This window comes from Drosophila elegans, unplaced genomic scaffold (genome assembly GCF_018152505.1).
Source record: "Drosophila elegans isolate 14027-0461.03 unplaced genomic scaffold, ASM1815250v1 contig_3, whole genome shotgun sequence".
NCBI classification, from domain to species: Eukaryota; Metazoa; Arthropoda; class Insecta; order Diptera; family Drosophilidae; genus Drosophila; species Drosophila elegans.
In genome coordinates, this window is record NW_024545677.1 from 35919 (window position 1) to 55460 (window position 19542).

At 32.4% G+C, this 19542-nt stretch overlaps 1 protein-coding gene and 1 long non-coding RNA gene across 3 annotated transcripts in view; one reads left to right on the top strand and one right to left on the bottom strand.

Annotated features, from left to right (window-relative positions):
• LOC108146931 overlaps positions 1-19542 on the top strand; it is a 176524-nt gene that overhangs the window by 25892 nt on the left and 131090 nt on the right.
• LOC121467278 lies at positions 4939-6471 on the bottom strand. Of its 2 annotated transcripts, XR_005977399.1 has the most exons (4): positions 6218-6471; positions 5853-5874; positions 5215-5750; positions 4939-5114 (listed from the first exon to the last, which is right to left on the bottom strand). It is a non-coding gene; the product is annotated as an uncharacterized LOC121467278 (long non-coding RNA). The 2 variants fall into 2 exon arrangements; XR_005977398.1 differs by lacking the exon at positions 6218-6471 and having other exon boundaries at positions 5853-6162.

Consider the following 19542-nt stretch of genomic DNA (forward strand, 5'->3'; position numbering starts at 1 on the left):
ACTTTATAGGGTCGGAAATGTCTCCTTCAATGCGTTGTAAACTTCTGACTGAAATTATAATACCCTATGCATGGGTATAAAAAATTATAAAATTGAAAACGTTAAAATTATGATTTACTTGCGTGTATGTTTAAAAACATTGAAGCTATGATGATTAATAATTCGATAGTTCCTATGGCAGCTATACGATTGACCCTATGGGAGCTATATGCTATAGTCGTCCGATCCGGCTCCTTCCGACTTATAAACTACTTGCAATAGAAAGGTAGCTTTTTCAGGCAGATAGCTTTAAAACTGAGAGACTAGTTTGCGTAGAAACGGACGGACAGACGGACAGACAGAAAGACAGACAGACGGACAGACGGACATGGCTAGATCGACTTTGCTAGTGATGCTGATCAAGAATATATATACTTTATAGGGTCGGAGATGTCTCCTTCACTTGTTGTATTGAATAGTTATATGTCGAAAAACTAATAGAAAATTTTAAAAACGGCAAAGTTATATTTTTTTTGTATATTTTTCCGATTGTTCCTATGGGAGCTATATGATATAGTCGTCCGATTTTGATGAAATTTAAAACGTAAATCGAAAATATTTAATCATTACTATATGTCGAAGAAATAAAAAAAAAATTAAAAAACAGCAAAGTTTTAATATTTTTTTCGATTGTTCCTATGGGAGTTATATGCTATAGTCGTCCGATCCGGCTCGTTCCGACTTATATACTACCTGCAATAGAAAGACAACTTTTGGGAAAGTTTCATGCAGATAGCTTTAATACTGAGAGACTAGTTTGCGTAGAAACAGACGGACAGACGGACAGACTGACAGACTGACAGACTGACAGACGGACAGACGGACAGACTGACAGACTGACAGACGGACAGACGGACATGGCTAGATCGACTTTGCTAGTGATGCTGATAAAGAATATATATACTTTATAGGGTCGGAAATGTCTCCTTCACTGCGTTGCAAACTTCTGACTGAAATTATAATACCCTCTGCAAGGGTATAATAAAAAAAATTATAACCTTGCTGTTTTTTAATTTTATTTTTTTTTCTTCGACATATAGTAATGATTAAATATTTTCGATTTACGTCTTAAATTTCATCAAAATCGGAAGAGTATATCATATAGCTCCCATAGAAATAATAAATAGATATAAAATATCTATCTAATAATTATGTTGCAAATCATCATAGCTGCAATGTTTTTAAGCATATACGCAAGTAAATCATAATTTTAATGTTTTCAAAATTATTTAATTCTTGCAATAGCTGCAAGGGTATATGAACTTCGGTTTGCTGAAGTTAGCTTTCTTTCTTGTTAAGAATAAACTCATATTGTCGGGACTTCAGTTTTAACAATATATGTAAACTTTGTCGAGCTCTATCATCTATATTCGGAAACCTATACTTAAAGCAGATAGAATGATGTATTACTAGTGCAATAAGCTATCGATGACCGAAATCGGTTAAGCAGAACTGGAGCTAACAAAATTATCATTAAAACAGGTGATCAAAGTTATTTACACTTTTTAAAAAAATTGCACCATACAAAAAATGTTGAAATATTGTTTGAATCGGAGTTCTTCTGCATCGGAGAAGCAAGGTTTGATTTCTAGACTTAAATTTAAATTTGTAAGCCAGTGGTATTCATTATTTCAGTATTTTAAAATAAAAACGATTTGTGGGCGTTAGAGTTTGCGTGACTCCGTTTTGAAATAAATTTGAACATGTAAGAATATCAATTTTCGTTTAAAGCGGCTTAATAGGTTATCCATGGTAATGAATAGTACATTTTAATACCCATAAAGAGATGAAGCTAATTTCAGTCAAGCGTTTTACGTTTTGTAGTGAAGGAGACATTTCTGGCCGTACAAAGTATATAATGGAAAAAACAACATTTTTTCGATATATTAGGAAAACACAACAACCCGTATCCATTTTTTTTTAATTTTGTTCGAAATTTTTTTTACAGCATCTTAAAGTTTTAGGCACCTTTATATTATAAATTCATAACTTTATCAATTTTTGTTAAAAGCGGTGTATTAGGTTATCTAGGCTAAACAACTGTACATTTTAATAATCATACAGAGATCAAGATAGTTTTAGTCATAAGTTTGCAATGCAGTGAATGAGTCATTTTCGGTCCTACAAAGAAGGTTTGTTTTAATTGAATGAAATTTTTACAAAAAAAATATGAAAGCGCAAATCCTATCGATAAAAATGTATTTTGTATTTTTAAATTTAAAATTAAGACATTTTTAAGCTCTTTTAAATATACAACATTTCTTTATAAAACTTTACTTTCCGCTTATTAGCTTATTAAATTATGGGGGTACAAAAACTTGTCTGTATGGAGCGGTTTTTTTGTGAAACCAAAAACGAAACAAACTTCACACGTTCATATATGCGCTTTACACATATTCATGCCACTCAGTTCTATATTTAGAATTCCTTGTAGTTGGCTTTAAACTTTTGCCCAAACGTAAATGCCTTCTGGATTTTAAGTTTTAAGTTTTTTCAACTTTAATGTCTTTACTCGATTTATTTGTCTTCTTTTGTTGTTCTATATATTATGTATATTTTTATACCCTTGCAGAGACGTTGCCGACCCTAAAAAGTGTATATATTCTTGATCAGCATCACAAGGAGAGTCGATCTAGCCATGCCCGTCTGTCCGTCCGTCTGTCTTTCTGTCTGTCCGTCTGTCCGTCCGTTTCTACGCAAACTAGTCTCTCAGTTTTAAAGCTATCTGCCTGAAAAAGCTATCTTTCTATTGCAAGTAGTATATAAGTCGGAACGAGCCGGATCGGACGACTATAGCATATAGCTCCCATAGGGTCAATCGTATAGCTGCCATAGGAACTATCGAATTATTAATCATCATAGCTTCAATGTTTTTAAACATACACGCAAGTAAATCATAATTTTAACGTTTTCATTTACCCATGCATAGGGTATTATAATTTCAGTCAGAAGTTTGCAACGCATTCAAGGAGACATCTCCGACCCTATAAAATATATATATTCTTGATCAGCATCACTAGGAGAGTCGATCTAGCCAGTAAAGACATTCAAGTTGAAAAAAATTGAAATCCAGAAGGCATTTACCTGTGACCAAAATTTTGAGGCCAACTACAAGGAATTCTAAATATAAAACTGAGTGGCACGAATATGTGTAAAGCGCATATATGAACGTGGGAAGTTTGTTTCGTTTTTGGTTTCACAAAAAACCGCTCCACAGAGACAAATTGTTGTACCCCCATAATTTTATAAGCTAATAGCGGAAAGTAAAGTTTCATAAAAAAATGTTGTATATTTAAAAGAGCATAAAAATATCTTAATTTTAAAATTAAAAATACAAAATACATTTTTTTCGATAGGATTTGTTTTTATATTTTTTTTTTGTAAACATTTCATTCAATTCAAACCTTCTTTGTAGGACCGAAAATGACTCATTCACTGCATTGCAAACCTTTGACTGAAATTATCTTGATCTCTATATGATTATACAAATGTACAGTTGATTAGCCTATATAACCTAATACACCGCTTTTAACGAAAATTGATAAAGTTATGAATTTATAATATAAAGGTACCTAAAACTTTAAGCCTCTGTAAAAAATAATTGGAACAAAACAAAAAAAAAAGGTGGATATATCGAACAAATGTCTTTTTTCCATTATATACTTTGTACTGCCGGAAATGTCTTCTTCACTACAAAACGTCAAACACTTGACTGAAATTAGCTTCATCTCTTTATGGGTATTAAAATGTACTGTTCATTACCACGGATAACCTATTAAGCCGCTTTAAACGAAAATTGATATTCTTACATGTTCAAATTTATTTCAAAACGGAGTCACGCAAACTCTAACGCCCACAAATCGTTTTTATTTTAAATTACTGAAATAATAAATAACACTGGCTTACAAATTTTCATCGATTAAATGCACCAAAGATCAAACCTTGCTTTTTCGATGCAGATAAACTCTGATTCAAACAATGACTCAACTTTTTTATGTGCATAAAGTTAGCAGAACAACTTTTGAAATTTGAACTTTTTTCTTATCGACAATTTGCCGTTATTTATCCGTAAATTATTCGTAAAAAAAAATTTCCGCTTTCTTTTTTTTTAAATTATAAGATGTTCTGCTAACTTGATATAAAGCTAGCAGAATTTTTTTTTAATTATGAGATGTTCTGCTAACTTGATATAAAGCTAGCAGTACAGTAGAATTTGCCGTTATTTATCCGTAAATTATTCGTGAAAGAAAAAAATTTGCAACTCGTGTTTTTATATTTTTTAAAGAAATAACAAACAAAATTTATAAAATGCATGCATACATACATATGTACATACATATGTATAAGAAACTCGTGGACGACGACAGACCCAGTCGGATGTTAGAGAACCCAGTCGGAAAAAACACGCTTCCAGGATGTGCTTTTTTACGCTTCCTTTGCATGCGAAAAACGCACTCCAGATCCCTGAAAGCTCCCTTTCCTTTTTGTTCGAGACGGGACAAAAAGCAAGCCTTCTTTTAGAACCGATCTAAGACCGAGTCTTAATGCGTTCCATTGGAAGGTAGTTCCAACTTCGGAAACGCTCGGCTTTCCTTTCCATTTGTACTTTACGCAGGAAGCATTCTACAGCGCTCTGTTAAAATGAACTTAGAACCGTTCCTCGGGAACCTTCCTGGATAGCTTCCAAAGCAAGCATTGCGTAACACATCTAAAGAATGAATATTGATCCCTTCCACAAGAACACATTTAGTATGATTCCAAAACATGCCTTCTAATAGTCTTACCGAAGAATGCAAATATTATCGTTCCCAAAAAAGCTATTGGGAACCGTTTCTTTATTCAATTCCAATTTTTATTATTATTTATTATTTATTTAATTTTTTTTTTATAAATGTTTGATTTAAAATTTATTGTAATTAATTATAATTACTATAATTACTACGGGTCGTTTTTTTCTTCTCTCATCCCTTCTGCTATATTTTAACCTTGTAAGTTTTGTTCTTAGCCCTAGAGAAGGCCAGTCAATGGTTTTTTTTTGAGGTCGGTGAAGCTGTAGCCGTCCCTCGTTTGTGACTCTAAAAATATAATAATGAAAAAGTATAATATAAAGTATAATAATCAGAAGGAAATATGTAATTTTTTAAAAATATGATTGTAAGTTTGTAAAACACTTACCGAATAATGTATCATTTAAATGAATGTAAGACGCAAGACCTTCCCTGTCCCTAGTACCGCCATAATTATGCTCCATTTCCCATATCCTACTGAAGATCTAGATTTTCCGAATTCAAAAATTTTTAAAAGTGCATCAAGTTGAACTCTAGTAACATTATTATTATGGTACCATTCTAATAATTTTTCACGGAGATTTATAGGTATCATACTCAAAAGAATAGTTTGATGCACTTTTATCCGATTCGGGTTCACATAAATTTGGGCATTCATTTCCAGAATTATTTTCTGTATCAAAAGTAAGAGCTCTAGCAGCCGATTGATGAAGCTCTTCCTTTTGCTTTTTCGTTAAACGGTGAATATTTGACCGCGACATTCTCCTCATTTTAAATGATATTAGTTTTGTTTATTTTGTAAAATATTTTTTTTCAATTTAATTATTACATTTTTTATTTATGTAATGTCTAATTATTTAAATTTATGTTTATTTATTAGGTCCACCCTAAAAAACACAACTTGTATGTAGATGTTAGTTCACGCTAGGTAGAAGTAAAAGGAAGAGAGAAAAAAGAGAGCACACAAATAAGCAAAACGAGTTCACAAAAAGAAAAATTTAAATTTATGAAATATATATAAATTACCTTTTGTCTTGAAATAGTTTTTCTGGTATTAAACGAAAATAATATTTAAAACGCATTAATTAAATTAAAACTCAAGTCTTATTGCAGTGTACGATCAATAAATAATTAATTTAACAGCCACACACAGTTTTAAGAACAATTTGTTTACATTTGTTTTGACCGTACACTGTTTTTAAGACTGTTAATAAGTGTTTATAAATTTAATATTTTTTTGGCACAGGTACATATCACTTATTGTTTTAATTAATCCAGTGTTTGGTTCATGTTGTTTTATTAACAGTATTGGAACTCCTATTTAGTTTGTTTATATCAACACTCAACAAACTAAGTAGGAGTTCCAATACTGTTAATTAAACTATACTTACTTGAAAATTAAAACCGCAAAGAATATATTAATTTCACAAATCACAGAGGCACAAGCTATTTCAATTGAAAATCAAAATGCAAGTGGCGAGTAAAGCAAAAGAAACTTTAGAATGCATAAACAATGCTTCTTTATAGCTTCTTACATTCTTTTTCGCTTGCAAAGCATGCATGAAAGAAGCTTTTTTTATTGGAATGCGTTCCCAGTCGGAAGTTAGTTGTTTATGCATTCTAAAGAGTTTTTGTGCATTCTAAAGAGTTTTTGTGAAATCGTCCCTTCAACTTTAATGCATAAAAAGCCTTATTTTGCAATGTAAACAAAAGGCTGAAACCCGAACGCTGCCGATAGTCCGATATTTTTTAGATCGTGTTTTTCACCGAAAACCTCGCTTACGAAAGAACGCAAAAAGAAGTCTTGTTTCGGAATGGACAAAAAATGGGAAACCAATTTAATCTATTTTTCTTAATGAACAGCAGCGGCGTAAATATATTCACTTTTTATCTTTAAAGTCAATATCAGAACGCTTTGTTATGTTGGTGGTATATGACTTGTTAAACTTTTTCTAAAATTAATTCTGTAAAAAATATTAATATTTAATTTTATTAATAATAATATTTATTGTATATTGTATTAGAAAATTATTAATTTGAATCAGTTTTTTATATATTTTAATTTTATGTATTAATATATAAACGGTTACATGATTTCTTTTCAAAGCGTGATTTTGTTTTGAATTATTATTTTACATTTGCCGGCGCTATAGTTTCCTCCGCCACTGTATACACAAGGAGTAACCGAACAAAACGGTACTCTAAAAAGCAAACAACAAGAACAAAAGGGAAATGGCAAGAAAGCGCGCGGCCTTTTTCGTTTCTTTTGCATTTCTCGCCACTTGCATTTTGATTTTCAATTGAAATAGCTGGTGTTTGATTTGATTTGTGATTTGTGAAATTTATATATTCTTTGCGGTTTTAATTTTCAGGTAAGTATAGTGTTGATATAAACAAACTATAAAGGAGTTCCAATACTGTTCATAAAATAACATGAACCAAACACTAGATTAATTAAAACAACATGTGATGTGTACCTGTGCCAAAAAAACATTAAATTTATAAACACTTATTAACAATCTTATATACAGTGTACGGTCAAAACAAATTGTTCCTAAAACTGTGTGTGGCTGTTAATCAAACAACTAAAAATAATTATTTATTTGAGCGTACACTGCAATAAGACTTGAGTTTTATTTAATAATAAATACATATCCATAAATTCTGTTAATTTAATTAATGCGTTTTAAATATTATTTTCGTTTAATTCCAGAAGAACTAGTTCAAAACAAAAGGTAATTTATATATATTTCATAAATTTAAATTTTGTGTTTTTTGAACTCGTTTCGTTTATTTGTGTGCTCTCTTTTTTCTCTCTTCCTTTTACTTCTACCTATGGTGGACTTACATCTACATAAAAGTTGTGTTTTATTAGACCTAAGAACACAAATTAAGTGAACAAAAATTTAAGAAAAATAAACATAAATTTAAATAAATAAACATTACATAAATAAAAAAATTTAATAACTTAATTGAAAAAAATATTTTACAAAACAAACACAACTAATATAATTTAAAATGAGGGGAATGTCGCGGTCAAATATTTATCGCTTAACGACGAAAACAAAAGGAAGAGCTTCAGCAATCGGCTTCTAGAGCTCTTACTTTTGATACAGAAAATAATTCTGGAAATGAATGCCCAAATTTATGTGAACCCGAATCGGATAAAAGTGCATCAAACTATTCTTTTGAGTATGATACCTATGAATCTCCGTGATGGTACCATAATAATAATGTTACTAGAGTTCAACTTGATACACTTTTAAAAACTTTTGAATTCGGAAAATCTAGATCTTCTATAGGATATTAAGTCCAAGTTTGATAATGGAGCTTAATTATGGCGGTACTAGGGACAGGGAAGGTTTTGCGTCCTACATTCATTTAAATGGAACATTATTCGGTAAGTGTTTTACAAACTTACAATCATATTTTAATAAAATTACATTTTTCCTTCTCATTATTATATTATATATTATATTTTCTCATTATTATATTTTCAGAGTCACAAAGAAGGGACGGTTACCGCTTCACCGACCATATTAAAGACCTTCGACTGGCCTTCACTAGGGCCAAAAATAAAACTTACAAGGCTAAAAGTATGGCCAAAAAGATGAGAGAGGACGAAAACGGCCAGGAGTAATACAATAAGTTTTAAAGCATGTTTATGTTAAAAAAAATTAAATAAATAAAAATTGGAATTGAAAAAAGAAACGGTTTCCAATAGCTTTTTTGGGAAGGATAATATTTGCATTCTTGGGTAAGACAATTAGAAGGCTAGTTTTGGAATCATACTAAATGTGTTCTTGTGGAAGGGATCAATATTCATTCTTTAGATGTGTTACGCAATGCTTGCTTTGGAAGCTATCCGGGAGAGTTCCCGAGGAACGTTTCTATGTTCATTCTAACAGTGCGCTGTAGAATGCTTCCTTCGTAAAGTACAAATGGAAGGGGAACCCGAGCGTTTCCGAAGTTGAAACTACCTTTCAATGGAACGCATTAAGACTCGTTCTTAGATCGGTTCTAAAAGAAGCCTTGCTTTTTGTCCCGTCTCGAACAAAAAGGAAAGGAAGCTTTCAGGGATCTGGAATGCGTTTTTCGCATGCAAAGGAAGCGTAAAAGAACGCATCCTGGAAGCGTGTTTTTTCCGACTGGGGTGCAAATTATTAACACAAAGATGTGCGAACAAGGCAATGAGTGTGTGTTGACCGCTGATGTAAAACGTCGACGCCACCAGAGCTCTGCTTACGTTGACGCCCAAAACGCATAGTTCCCGCGAAACCTGCGGATAAGAAAAACATTGTCAACAGTGACTGGGAGCATATTTTAATTTTAGGGTTTTAAGTCAATTGATTAACTAAATAGCTAGTTTACTAATGTAGACAATGTTTAGAATTCTGAGCCTTGGACGTCGACGTTAGCAGAGCTCTGTCGGCGTCCACGAGTTCATATACATACGTACGCATGCATTTGATAAATTTGGTTTGTTATTGCTTTCAAAAATATAAAAACACGAGCGGCAGCTTTTATTCTTTCACGAATAATTTACGGATAAATAACGGCGAATTCTCGTTAAGCAAGAAAGGAAGCAAACATCGGCAAGCCGAAGTTTTTATATCCTTGCAGCTACTGCAAAAATTATTTGTTCTTGAAAACATTAAAATTATCAATTAATTGCATATGCTTAAAAACATTGATGGTATGTTGATTTTCAGCTTAGTTATTCGATAGTTCCTATGGCAATTATATGATATCGTTTTCCGATTTTAATAAAATTAAAAGCGTAATTTTGAACTGTCAAATTATTAATAAGTCAAAAAGAATTTAAAAAAAAATTGCAAAATAGAAAAAATACATTCAAAAAATAAAATTGTTTCCATGGGAGCTATATGGTATAGTCGTCCCATTTTGATGAAATTTAAACCGTAATTCTGAAATAATTAACCATTACTATGTGTCACAGAAGCTAAGTTATAATTTTTATATCCTTGCAGAGGGTATTATATTTTCAGTCAGAAGTTTGTAACGCAGTGAAGTAGACATTTCCGACCCTATAAAGTATGTATATTCTTGATCAGCATCACTAGGCGAGTCGATATAGCCATGTCCGTCTGTCCGTCTGTACGTCCGTCTGTCCGTCCGTTTCTACGCAAACTAGTCTCTCAGTTTTAAAGCTATCTGCATGAAACTTTCCCAAAAGTGGTCTTTCTATTGCAGGTAGTATATAAGTCGGAACGAGCCGGATCGGACGACTATAGCATATAGCTCCCATAGGAACAATCATAAAATATGAATAAAAAAAATTATAACTTTGCTGTTTTTTAATTTTTTTTTCTTAGTTTAATATTTCAGAATTCCGTTTTAAATTTTATCAAAACCTGACGACTATATCAGATAGCTCCCATAGGAACAATCGGGAAAAAAATACAAAAAAATTATAACTTTGGTGTTTTTTAATTTTGTTTTTAGTTCTTCGGGATATAGTAATGGTTATATATTTTAGAATTACGGTTTAAATTTCATCAAAATCGGACGACTATAACATAAAGCTCCCATGAAAACAATAAATATATTAAAAAATAAAAAACTTTTAAACTTTTTAAATATGTAATTTTTTTCAGAAATTCTTTTTGATTATTTTATTATTTGACAGTTGTGAATTATTCTTTTATTTATTAAAATTGGAATTTTATTATTAAAATCGGAAAACGATATCATATAGCTGCCAAAGGAACTATCGAATAATTATGCTGCAAATCATCATAGCTTCAATGTTTTTAAACATATACGCAAGTAAATCATAATTTTAATGTTTTCAAGAATATTTCGTTTTTGCAATAGCTGCAAGGGTATATGAACTTCGGCTCGCCGAAGTTTGCTTCCTTTCCTGTCCTAATACCTATTCCCATTTATTTTGTGAAACTAAAACGAAATGCTTCCGTAAATGCGACTATAATAAGCCCCACTACTTGATTACTGAATACAACAGGACAATTGCACAATTGCATGTGTATGGAAAGTGCCACTGAATTATTCTATAGCGTTTAAAATACGTTTTTAATGAATGCGTTCCTGAAAGTCTTCCTCCAAGACATAACAGAACTCCGTGGTTTACACAAGAGCTTCAAAGACTTAAAAACCTAAAAACAAACACTTACAAAAAGTACAAAAGGTCGACCAAGCCATCTGATTTTTATACCCTTGTAGAGAGTATTATAATTTCAGTCAGAAGTTTGCAACGCAGTGAAAGAGACTACTCCGACCCTATAAAGTATACATATTCTTGATCAGCATCACTAGAAGAGTCGATCTAGCCATGTCCGTCTGTCCGTCCGTCTGTCCGTCCGCCTGTTCGTCCGTCTGTCAGTCTGTCCGTCCGTTTCTACGCAAACTAGTCTCTTAGTTTTAAAGCTATCTGCATGAAACTTTCCCAAAAGTTGTCTTTCTATTGCAGGTAGTATATAAGTCGGAACGCGCCGGATCGGACGACTATAGCATATAGCTCCCATAGGAACAATCGGAAAAAAAAATTATAACTTTGCTGTTTTTTAATTTTGTTTTTTTAGTTCTTTGGCATAAAGTAATGGTTAGTTATTTCAGAATTACAGTTTACATTTCATCAAAATCGGACGACTATAGCATATAGCTCCCATAGAAATAATAAAAATATATAAAATAACTATATAATATTTGAGCTGCAAACCATCATAGCTTCAATGTTTTTAGACATATACGCATGTAAATCATAATTTTAATGTTTTAAGAAATATTTAATTTTTGCAATAGCTGCAAGGGTATATGAACTTCGGCTTGCCGAAGTTTGCTTTCTTTCTTGTTTTTTTATTTTTTTTCGACTGTTCCTATGGGAGCTATATATGATATAGTCGTCCGATTTTGATGAAATTTAAACCGTAAATCTGAAATAATTAATCATTACTATATGTCGAAGAACTTAAAAAAAATGAAAAACAGCAAAGTTTTAAAAATTTTTTTATTTATTTTTCCGATTGTTCCTATTGGAGCTATATGCTATAGTCGTTCGATCCGGCTCCTTCCGACTTATATAATACCTGCAATAGAAAGACAACTTTTGGGAAAGTTCCATGCAGATAGCTTTAAAACTGAGAGACTAGTTTGCGTACAAACGGACGGACAGACGGACGGACGGACAGACGGACGGACAGGCGGACGGACGGACAGACGGACGGACAGGCGGACGGACAGGCGGACGGACAGGCGGACGGACACACGGACATGGCTAGATCGACTCTGCTAGTGATGCTGATCAAGAATATATATACCTTATAGGGTCGGAAATGTCTCCTTCACTGCGTTGCAAACTTCTGACTGAAATTATAATACCCTCTGAAAGGCTATAAAAACATTTTGGAAAAGTTAAAGTTTAGTAAGATATCAAAGTTAGCAGAACATCTCATAGTTTTTAAAAAAATTGAGCGGCAATTTTTTTCTTTCGCGAATAATTTACGGATAAATAACGGCAAATTGTCGATAAGAAAAAAGTTTAAATTTGAAAAGTTGTTTTGCTAACTTTATGCATATAATCATCAGACCTTCAATGTTGTTAAATATTTACGCATAGTAGACCAAATTACGTGTTTCTGAAAGAAAATGTAATTTTTTGAATAGCTGGCAAGGGTAACTAATCTTTGGCTTTCCGAAATTTGCTTCCTTTCTTGTTATGCTTTTATTACAGTGAATTAAGTGTTTTGGTTTCTTATGTCCAAATTGTACGGCACTGTTGGTTATGCAAAGTGAACCAAAAGAAGATGCTCTTATTTTTGCAAATGGCCGACAATGTCAAATTGGTTTTGCCAATTGTGGACTTGACGTATGTAGAAAACAAGTAAAGAAGCCATGGAGCGAAAGCCAAGAACGCGGAATAATCGATTTTATTTTTTTTTGCGTAACAATTGTTGGTGTTGGCGCAGCGTGTGTTCAGGTACCGACCTATTTTTAACCTTGAAAAGTATGAGACGATGCTATGAGTGGCCGACCCCGGCCGAGGAAGTCGCCGTTGTTGCCCAGAATGTTATGCTGTCGAATACATCGACCACACGAAGTGCCTTGAATTTAAGCATTAGCCGGTCGTCTCTAGGTCGTCTCTAAGTCGAATTTTGGTTAAAGACCTGCGCATGTTCCGTGCATCAGCTGCTCGCTCAAGGAAAAAGTGGACGAGTTTTGACCTAAATTATCATGAGGCTTATTTCCACCTCAGAGGGTACGTGAACAAGTAAAGCTATCGCTTTTGGGGCACCGAAAATCTACGAGTGATGCACCAAGAGTCATTACACACTCTCAAAGTGTTAGTGCTGAGAGAGTCATCGAGCCAGGGGCTTGGGGTCATGTTAACCGAGATTTTTCTACCGGAATCGGACGAACTAGGACTGATGAACTTGTGTTTTCAACAGGACCGAACAACGGCACAAACAGGGCGTGCCACAACCTATATTCTGAAGTTCCCGATTCGGCTCATTTCCCTTTTTGACGATTTACACTGGCCAGCAAAATCATCCGATTTAAACGTTCCTGACTTTTTTAAGGCTTTGTTATTTGTTTTTTTACAAGGCCCGTGCTTACTGAATCTATAACCTATAACCTATGATGATTTACAGCTCAACTATCAGTTTTAAAGCTATCTGCATGAAACTTTGCCAAAAGTTGCCGTTCTATTGCAGGTAGTATATAAAACGGAACGAGCACGATCGGACGACTATAGCATATAGTCTCCATAGGAACAATCGGAAAAATAAATAAAAAAAATTATAACTTTGGTGTTTTTATAATTTTTATTTAGTTCTTCGAGATATAGTTATGGTTAAATATAACAGAATTACGGTTTTAATTTCCTCAAAATCTGAAGACTATAGCATATAGCTCTCATAGGAACAATCGGAAAAAAAAAAAAAAAAAATAACTTTTCTGTTTTTTAATTTTATTTTTTTAGTTCTTCGACATATAGTAATGGTTAAATTTCTCAGAATTACGGTTTAAATTTCATCAAAATCGGAAGACTGTATCATATAGCTCCTATGTGAACAATAAAAATATTAAATTATTTTTTTTTTAATTTAACTTTTTTATTTGTAATTTTTTTTAGAATTTCTTTTTGATTAATTAATAATTTGACAGTTCAAAATTATGATTTTGATTTTATTAAAATCGGAAAACAATATCATGTAGCTGTCATAGGAACTATCACATAATTGAGCTGCAAATATTTAATATTTGCAATAGCTACAAGGGTATATGAACTTCGTCTTGTCGAAGTTTCCTTCCTTTCTTGTTTTTTGTTTATTTCCCGAAACCAATTTTTAAAGTCAGTTCCAAGACTTAAAAATTATCAATGAATTTAACACACTAGTGACAATATTACTGTTAGTATTAATTTTCATGTGTTCTTGCCCAATGGTCTACATCTAAAAAAAGCCAGATGTCTGTTCGCGGTTTTAACTTAATGTTCTCGCAAATTGCTTGATTTGTTGCATTAGTTGCTGGTCACTGCATTGTTAGCTAGCGACCCGTAGTTTTATTGATCATGGACTTTTGTTTCTTAGCCCGCTACGGAAAGACTTAAGTTTTTTCTTTTCATTTTTGTTCAAATGTTTTCAACTCTTGATATTATTCAGAAGCCTTAACAAGCGCTTGTGATTCTGATAGGATTTTATCTGAAAATTACTAATCTGAAACCAAACAAGAAAGAAAGCAAACTTCGGCAAGCCGAAGTTCATATACCCTTGCTAGAATTTAACATTTTTGAAAACATTAAAATTATGATTTACTGCGTATATGTTTAAAAACATTGAAGCTATGATGATTAGCAGCTCTATTATTTGATAGTTATTTTATATATTTTTATTATTTCTATGGGAGCTATATGATATACACGTCCGATTATGATAAAATCTGAACCATATTTCTGAAATATTTAACCATTGCTATATGTCGAAGAACTGAACAAAAAATTAAAAAACAGAAAAGTTATAATTTTTTTCATTTATTTTTCCGACTGTTCCTATGGGAGTTATATGCTATAGTCGTCCGATTTTGATATAATTTAAACCGTAAATCGAAAATATTTAACCATTACTAAATGTCGAAGGACTAAACAAATAATTAAAAAACAGCAAAGTTATAATTTTTTTCATTTATTTTTCCGATTGTTCCTATGGGAGCTATATGCTATAGTCGTCCGATTTTGATATAATTTAAACCGTAAATCGGAAATATTTAACCATTACTAAACGTCGAAGAACTAAACAAAAAATTAAAAAACAGCAAAGTTATAATTTTTTTTCATTTATTTTTCCGATTGTTCCTATGGGAGCTATATGCTATAGTCGTCCGATCCGGCTACCTGCAATAGAAAGACAACTTTTGGGAAAGTTTCATGCAGATAGCTTTAAAACTGAGAGACGGACAGACTGACAGACGGACAGACGGACGGACGGACGGACAGACGGACATGGCTAGATCGACTCTACTAGTGATGCTGATCAAGAACCACTGCGTTGCAAACTTCTGACTGAAATTATAATACCCTCTGCAAGGGTATAAAAATGACTTTCACGTCCCAGTTTGAGAATAAGACAGAATCCTTACGTGACCCGGAGCAAGAATACAGCTTAAGCCATGTTTTGAACGATTGACTTCAATGTTGAACAATAAAATTCCTTGTGGGGCCTCTGGTTTTTTAAAAAATGGTTTTTGTCCCTTTTTCATCTAAAGAAGTTTTGGTTATTTAATGTGTGGTGGGTGTCTTTTCTTTAGGTTCATTAAAACATTTAATTTCCTGAAGTGGATGACGTATTTAAAAAAAAAGTGGTAAATAAAAAGCTTGCCCAGACCGTTCTTCATCTTCAAGGTTAAGAGAACCAATCATATTGGCCCATGCTTAGGAATACTTTTCATCGTGAAAACTTCGCCGGTTTGAATGGTTGCTAAAGTTATTTTAAGTCCATACCAACAGCGTTTTGGCCCACTGACTGTACAACGTTCTGAAGGGCGCCTGTTGCTGCCCTAGATTTGTTTACATCAGCGGGCAACAGCGTTGCCACAGAGTGTTTTATACGCCGACCTACGTCCGGCCATTTCTTATGCATTGCCCTACAGAAAAAATCGGAAAAAATCTTCATTACTGCCATGCGCAAAAACTGGCATAGGTTGTGGCAACTCACTGCTCGGCTGCCTCCCGCCATTTGACCTTAAAAGGAACCAGTATGTACCACACGTCCAAACGCGAAGCATTCTTTCTGTCGACGGAAATGGCGAACGGCGCTTAGTCTGTACTACGCTGACCGTGAGGGTGTGTGTGTGTCTGTGTGTAATACGCGCCATGTTTGCCGAAGTAAATGCCCAATTTGATTAATCAATTTCTTTACCATTAATTTGCGCTGGCACTATTTTGATAAATTGTATTTTAATGGGTAACGGTGCTGTTGCTTGCATTTTACACTTTTTTGATGGTTTTAGGTTTCTAAGGTCCTAGCTAATTTTTTAAGGCTGGCTGTTGGATGACCAATGTATATTTATTAGAAGACTGAACCATATAAAAATGATTAGGCCGCGAGCTATTTTCATCAAATATGTATACTCCAGGTGGGGACCGTTGTTTTGGGTGTAACCTTGCTTGCAGTTTCCACCCTCTCCAACTTTTTACTCTCTTACTCTCTGTCTTTTTGTTGTGTGTCAGTAGCGGACTCAAAAAAAAATTCTATGTGGCTTTACTTTTAACCCATTTTTTAAATAAAGAAATGCAAGACGAAATACTTGTTTAATCAGTTAGAAGAGCAGATGCGAAACCACGATGGCGAACGGCGAAACTGAAGTAAATCGGAACGGTTCCAGAAAATGTATCGGCGACAGCATTGCTAAAACCCCGGCAACTGTCAAGGAGCTGCGGCAGTCGTTGGGAGTGGCGTCGCGGTACAGGCGTTTCATATGATTTCGTTTCTATAGGACTTATTATACCCGTTACTAGTAAAAGGGTATGTTGTAATTGTTGAAAAGTATGTAACAGGTAAAGGGAAAAATTTGCGACAATATAAAGTATATATATTCTTGTTAAAAGACAGATTTCGAGTTCTTATCATGTATGAGTAAGGACAACGAAGTTGCGAAATAAATATGTTTTTGCGAATATAAATAAATAAATAATATATGTTTATATTAACCAAAAGTAAAACAAAATATAAATATTTTTAATATATATTATACATGTAGTTATTGACTTAATGGTATATATATATATATATATATATATATATATATATATATATATATATCTACAATGTATATAAAACAGATTTGAATTTAGTGAAGTACAGTTGCTGTCAAAATAATTTTAGTGCCCCTCATCTTTAAATGTTTGTCTTATCCAAATCTTGCCATGATTGACTATTTTATTAGATTAGACTATATATAGTTGAAAACAAAAGAAATTTTGACCATTTTGCTGGTTATTTTATGGAAATCAGCTATTATCTGAAATTAGGACTAATATCGGTCGGTCAGAATAATAGACGATTAATTCAATAAAATTAAAAAAATTGAAAGTTTTATATTTCTAAATTAATTAATAAGCAACATAATCCTATTTTATTATAAGAATTTTGTAATTTGGAAAATATTATTTGTTTTCTGAACAAAATTAATAGACCTTTTTGTCATAATTTATACGCATTGTATTATAAATCCGAGATAAAAATCTATATTTATACGACGCGTGAGCTCCTCGTAAAAATATTAGTATTAAAAGATTATCTTAGTTTATTAGATCTTAGCATTTGAAATATCCTCAAATCAAAAATTTTCAGTGCATTGGCTTAATTGTTGCAAGAATAGTTAGGTAATAAATGCCTTAATATAGTTAAAGTCAAAAATCCTTTCACAAATACGAAAAACAAATTTTTCAGACAATACAGCAAAGAGTTTTTTTTTGGAGAGACAGAACACCTATAGAAACAGAACTAGGATAAAGCCAATGATACTGAAGTCTATGCTACTTTGTGTAATAGTCTTTAATAATAAAAAAATATACTGTTATAGATATTTTCAAACCATTTCCAGGCTATAGCCATATACGTGATTTTTTTGTACCTTTACATAAAAGTACCGTTCTAGTTATTTACCATTGTATAACTTAATTTTTTTCAAATTATAGAAAAGTTGTAATGTAAATACATCAAATTTATATTTTAAAAACTCTTGAAAAATTAACGTCTATTCATTCAAAGCAAATCAATCAATCAATCAAAACAAACGCTTGGCTAATAAATTATTCAAATATATTTAAGTTTTCTACTATTATTTCGACGGCGCAAAATCAGTCCTCATTTCAAAAACTGGTGAAAAATAATCCGGAATTCTTTTGTTTTAACTATATATTATCTATCTTATATAAATATGTGAATATATATAATATAATATAATCATAACAAGATTTGCACAAGAAAAAACACAATTACAAACGTTTAAAGATGAGGGGCGATAGCACTACTGTTGACCGCATCTGTATCATATTTATCTCTTGTCTGCCAAATTCGTGTTCAAGAACAGAAATAAATAAAAAACAAGCTATTGTAAAAATTAAATAATTTTGAACTGTAAAATTATTAATAAGTCCAAAAGAACTTTTAAAAAATTACAAAATAAAATAGTTTTTCTTAAATTTTTTTTATACCCTTGCAGAGGGTATTATAATTTCAGTCAGAAGTTTACAACGCAGTGAAGGAGACATTTCCGACCCTATAAAATATATATATTCTTGATCAGCATTACTAGGCGAGTCGATCTATCCATGTCCGTCTGTCCGTCCGTCTGTCCGTCCATCTGTCCGTCCATCTGTCCGTCTGTCCGTCCGTTTCTACGCAAACTAGTCTCTCAGTTTTAAAGCTATCTGCATGAAACTTTCTCAAAAGTTGTCTTTCTATTGCAGGTAGTATATAAGTCGGAACGAGCCGGATCGGACGAAAAAAAATTATAACTTTGCTGTTTTTTAATTTTTTTTTTATTTCTTTGACATATAGTAATGGTTAAATATTTCCGATTTACGTTTTAAATTTCATCAAAATCGGACGACTATATAATATAGCTTCCATAGGAACAATCGGAAAAAAATACAAAAAAAATTATAACTTTGCCGTTTTTAAATTTTTCTATTAGTTTTTCGACATATAGTAATGGATAAATATTTCAGAATTACGGTTTAAATTTCATCAAAATCGGACGAGTATATCATATAGCTCCCATATAAATAATAAAAATATATAAAATAACTCTAATAATTGAACTGCAAATCATCATGTTTCAATGTTTTTCGGCTTGCCGAAGTTTGCTTCCTTTCATGTTTTTTATTTATTTTTTGTTTCCATGGGAGCTTTATGTTTTAGTCATCCGATTTTGATTAAAACTAAAGTATAGTTCTGAAATATTTAACCATTACTATACAAGTATGCTATAGTGGTCCGACTTATAAACTACCTGCAATAGGGAAAGTTTCATGCAGATAGATTTAACCCTCAGCGCACACACCTCCATTTTTTGAACACAACGCACACACTGGGTGTTTTCATCCATTCGCCTTTGCCCGTTAATAACTTTACTTGTAATTGTCCGATTTTCAAAAACTTTTTTTTTGTAATATGGAGAATCTTAAGAATAAAATGGTATAAGCTGTGAAGTTGTAAATTCAATTTTTCAT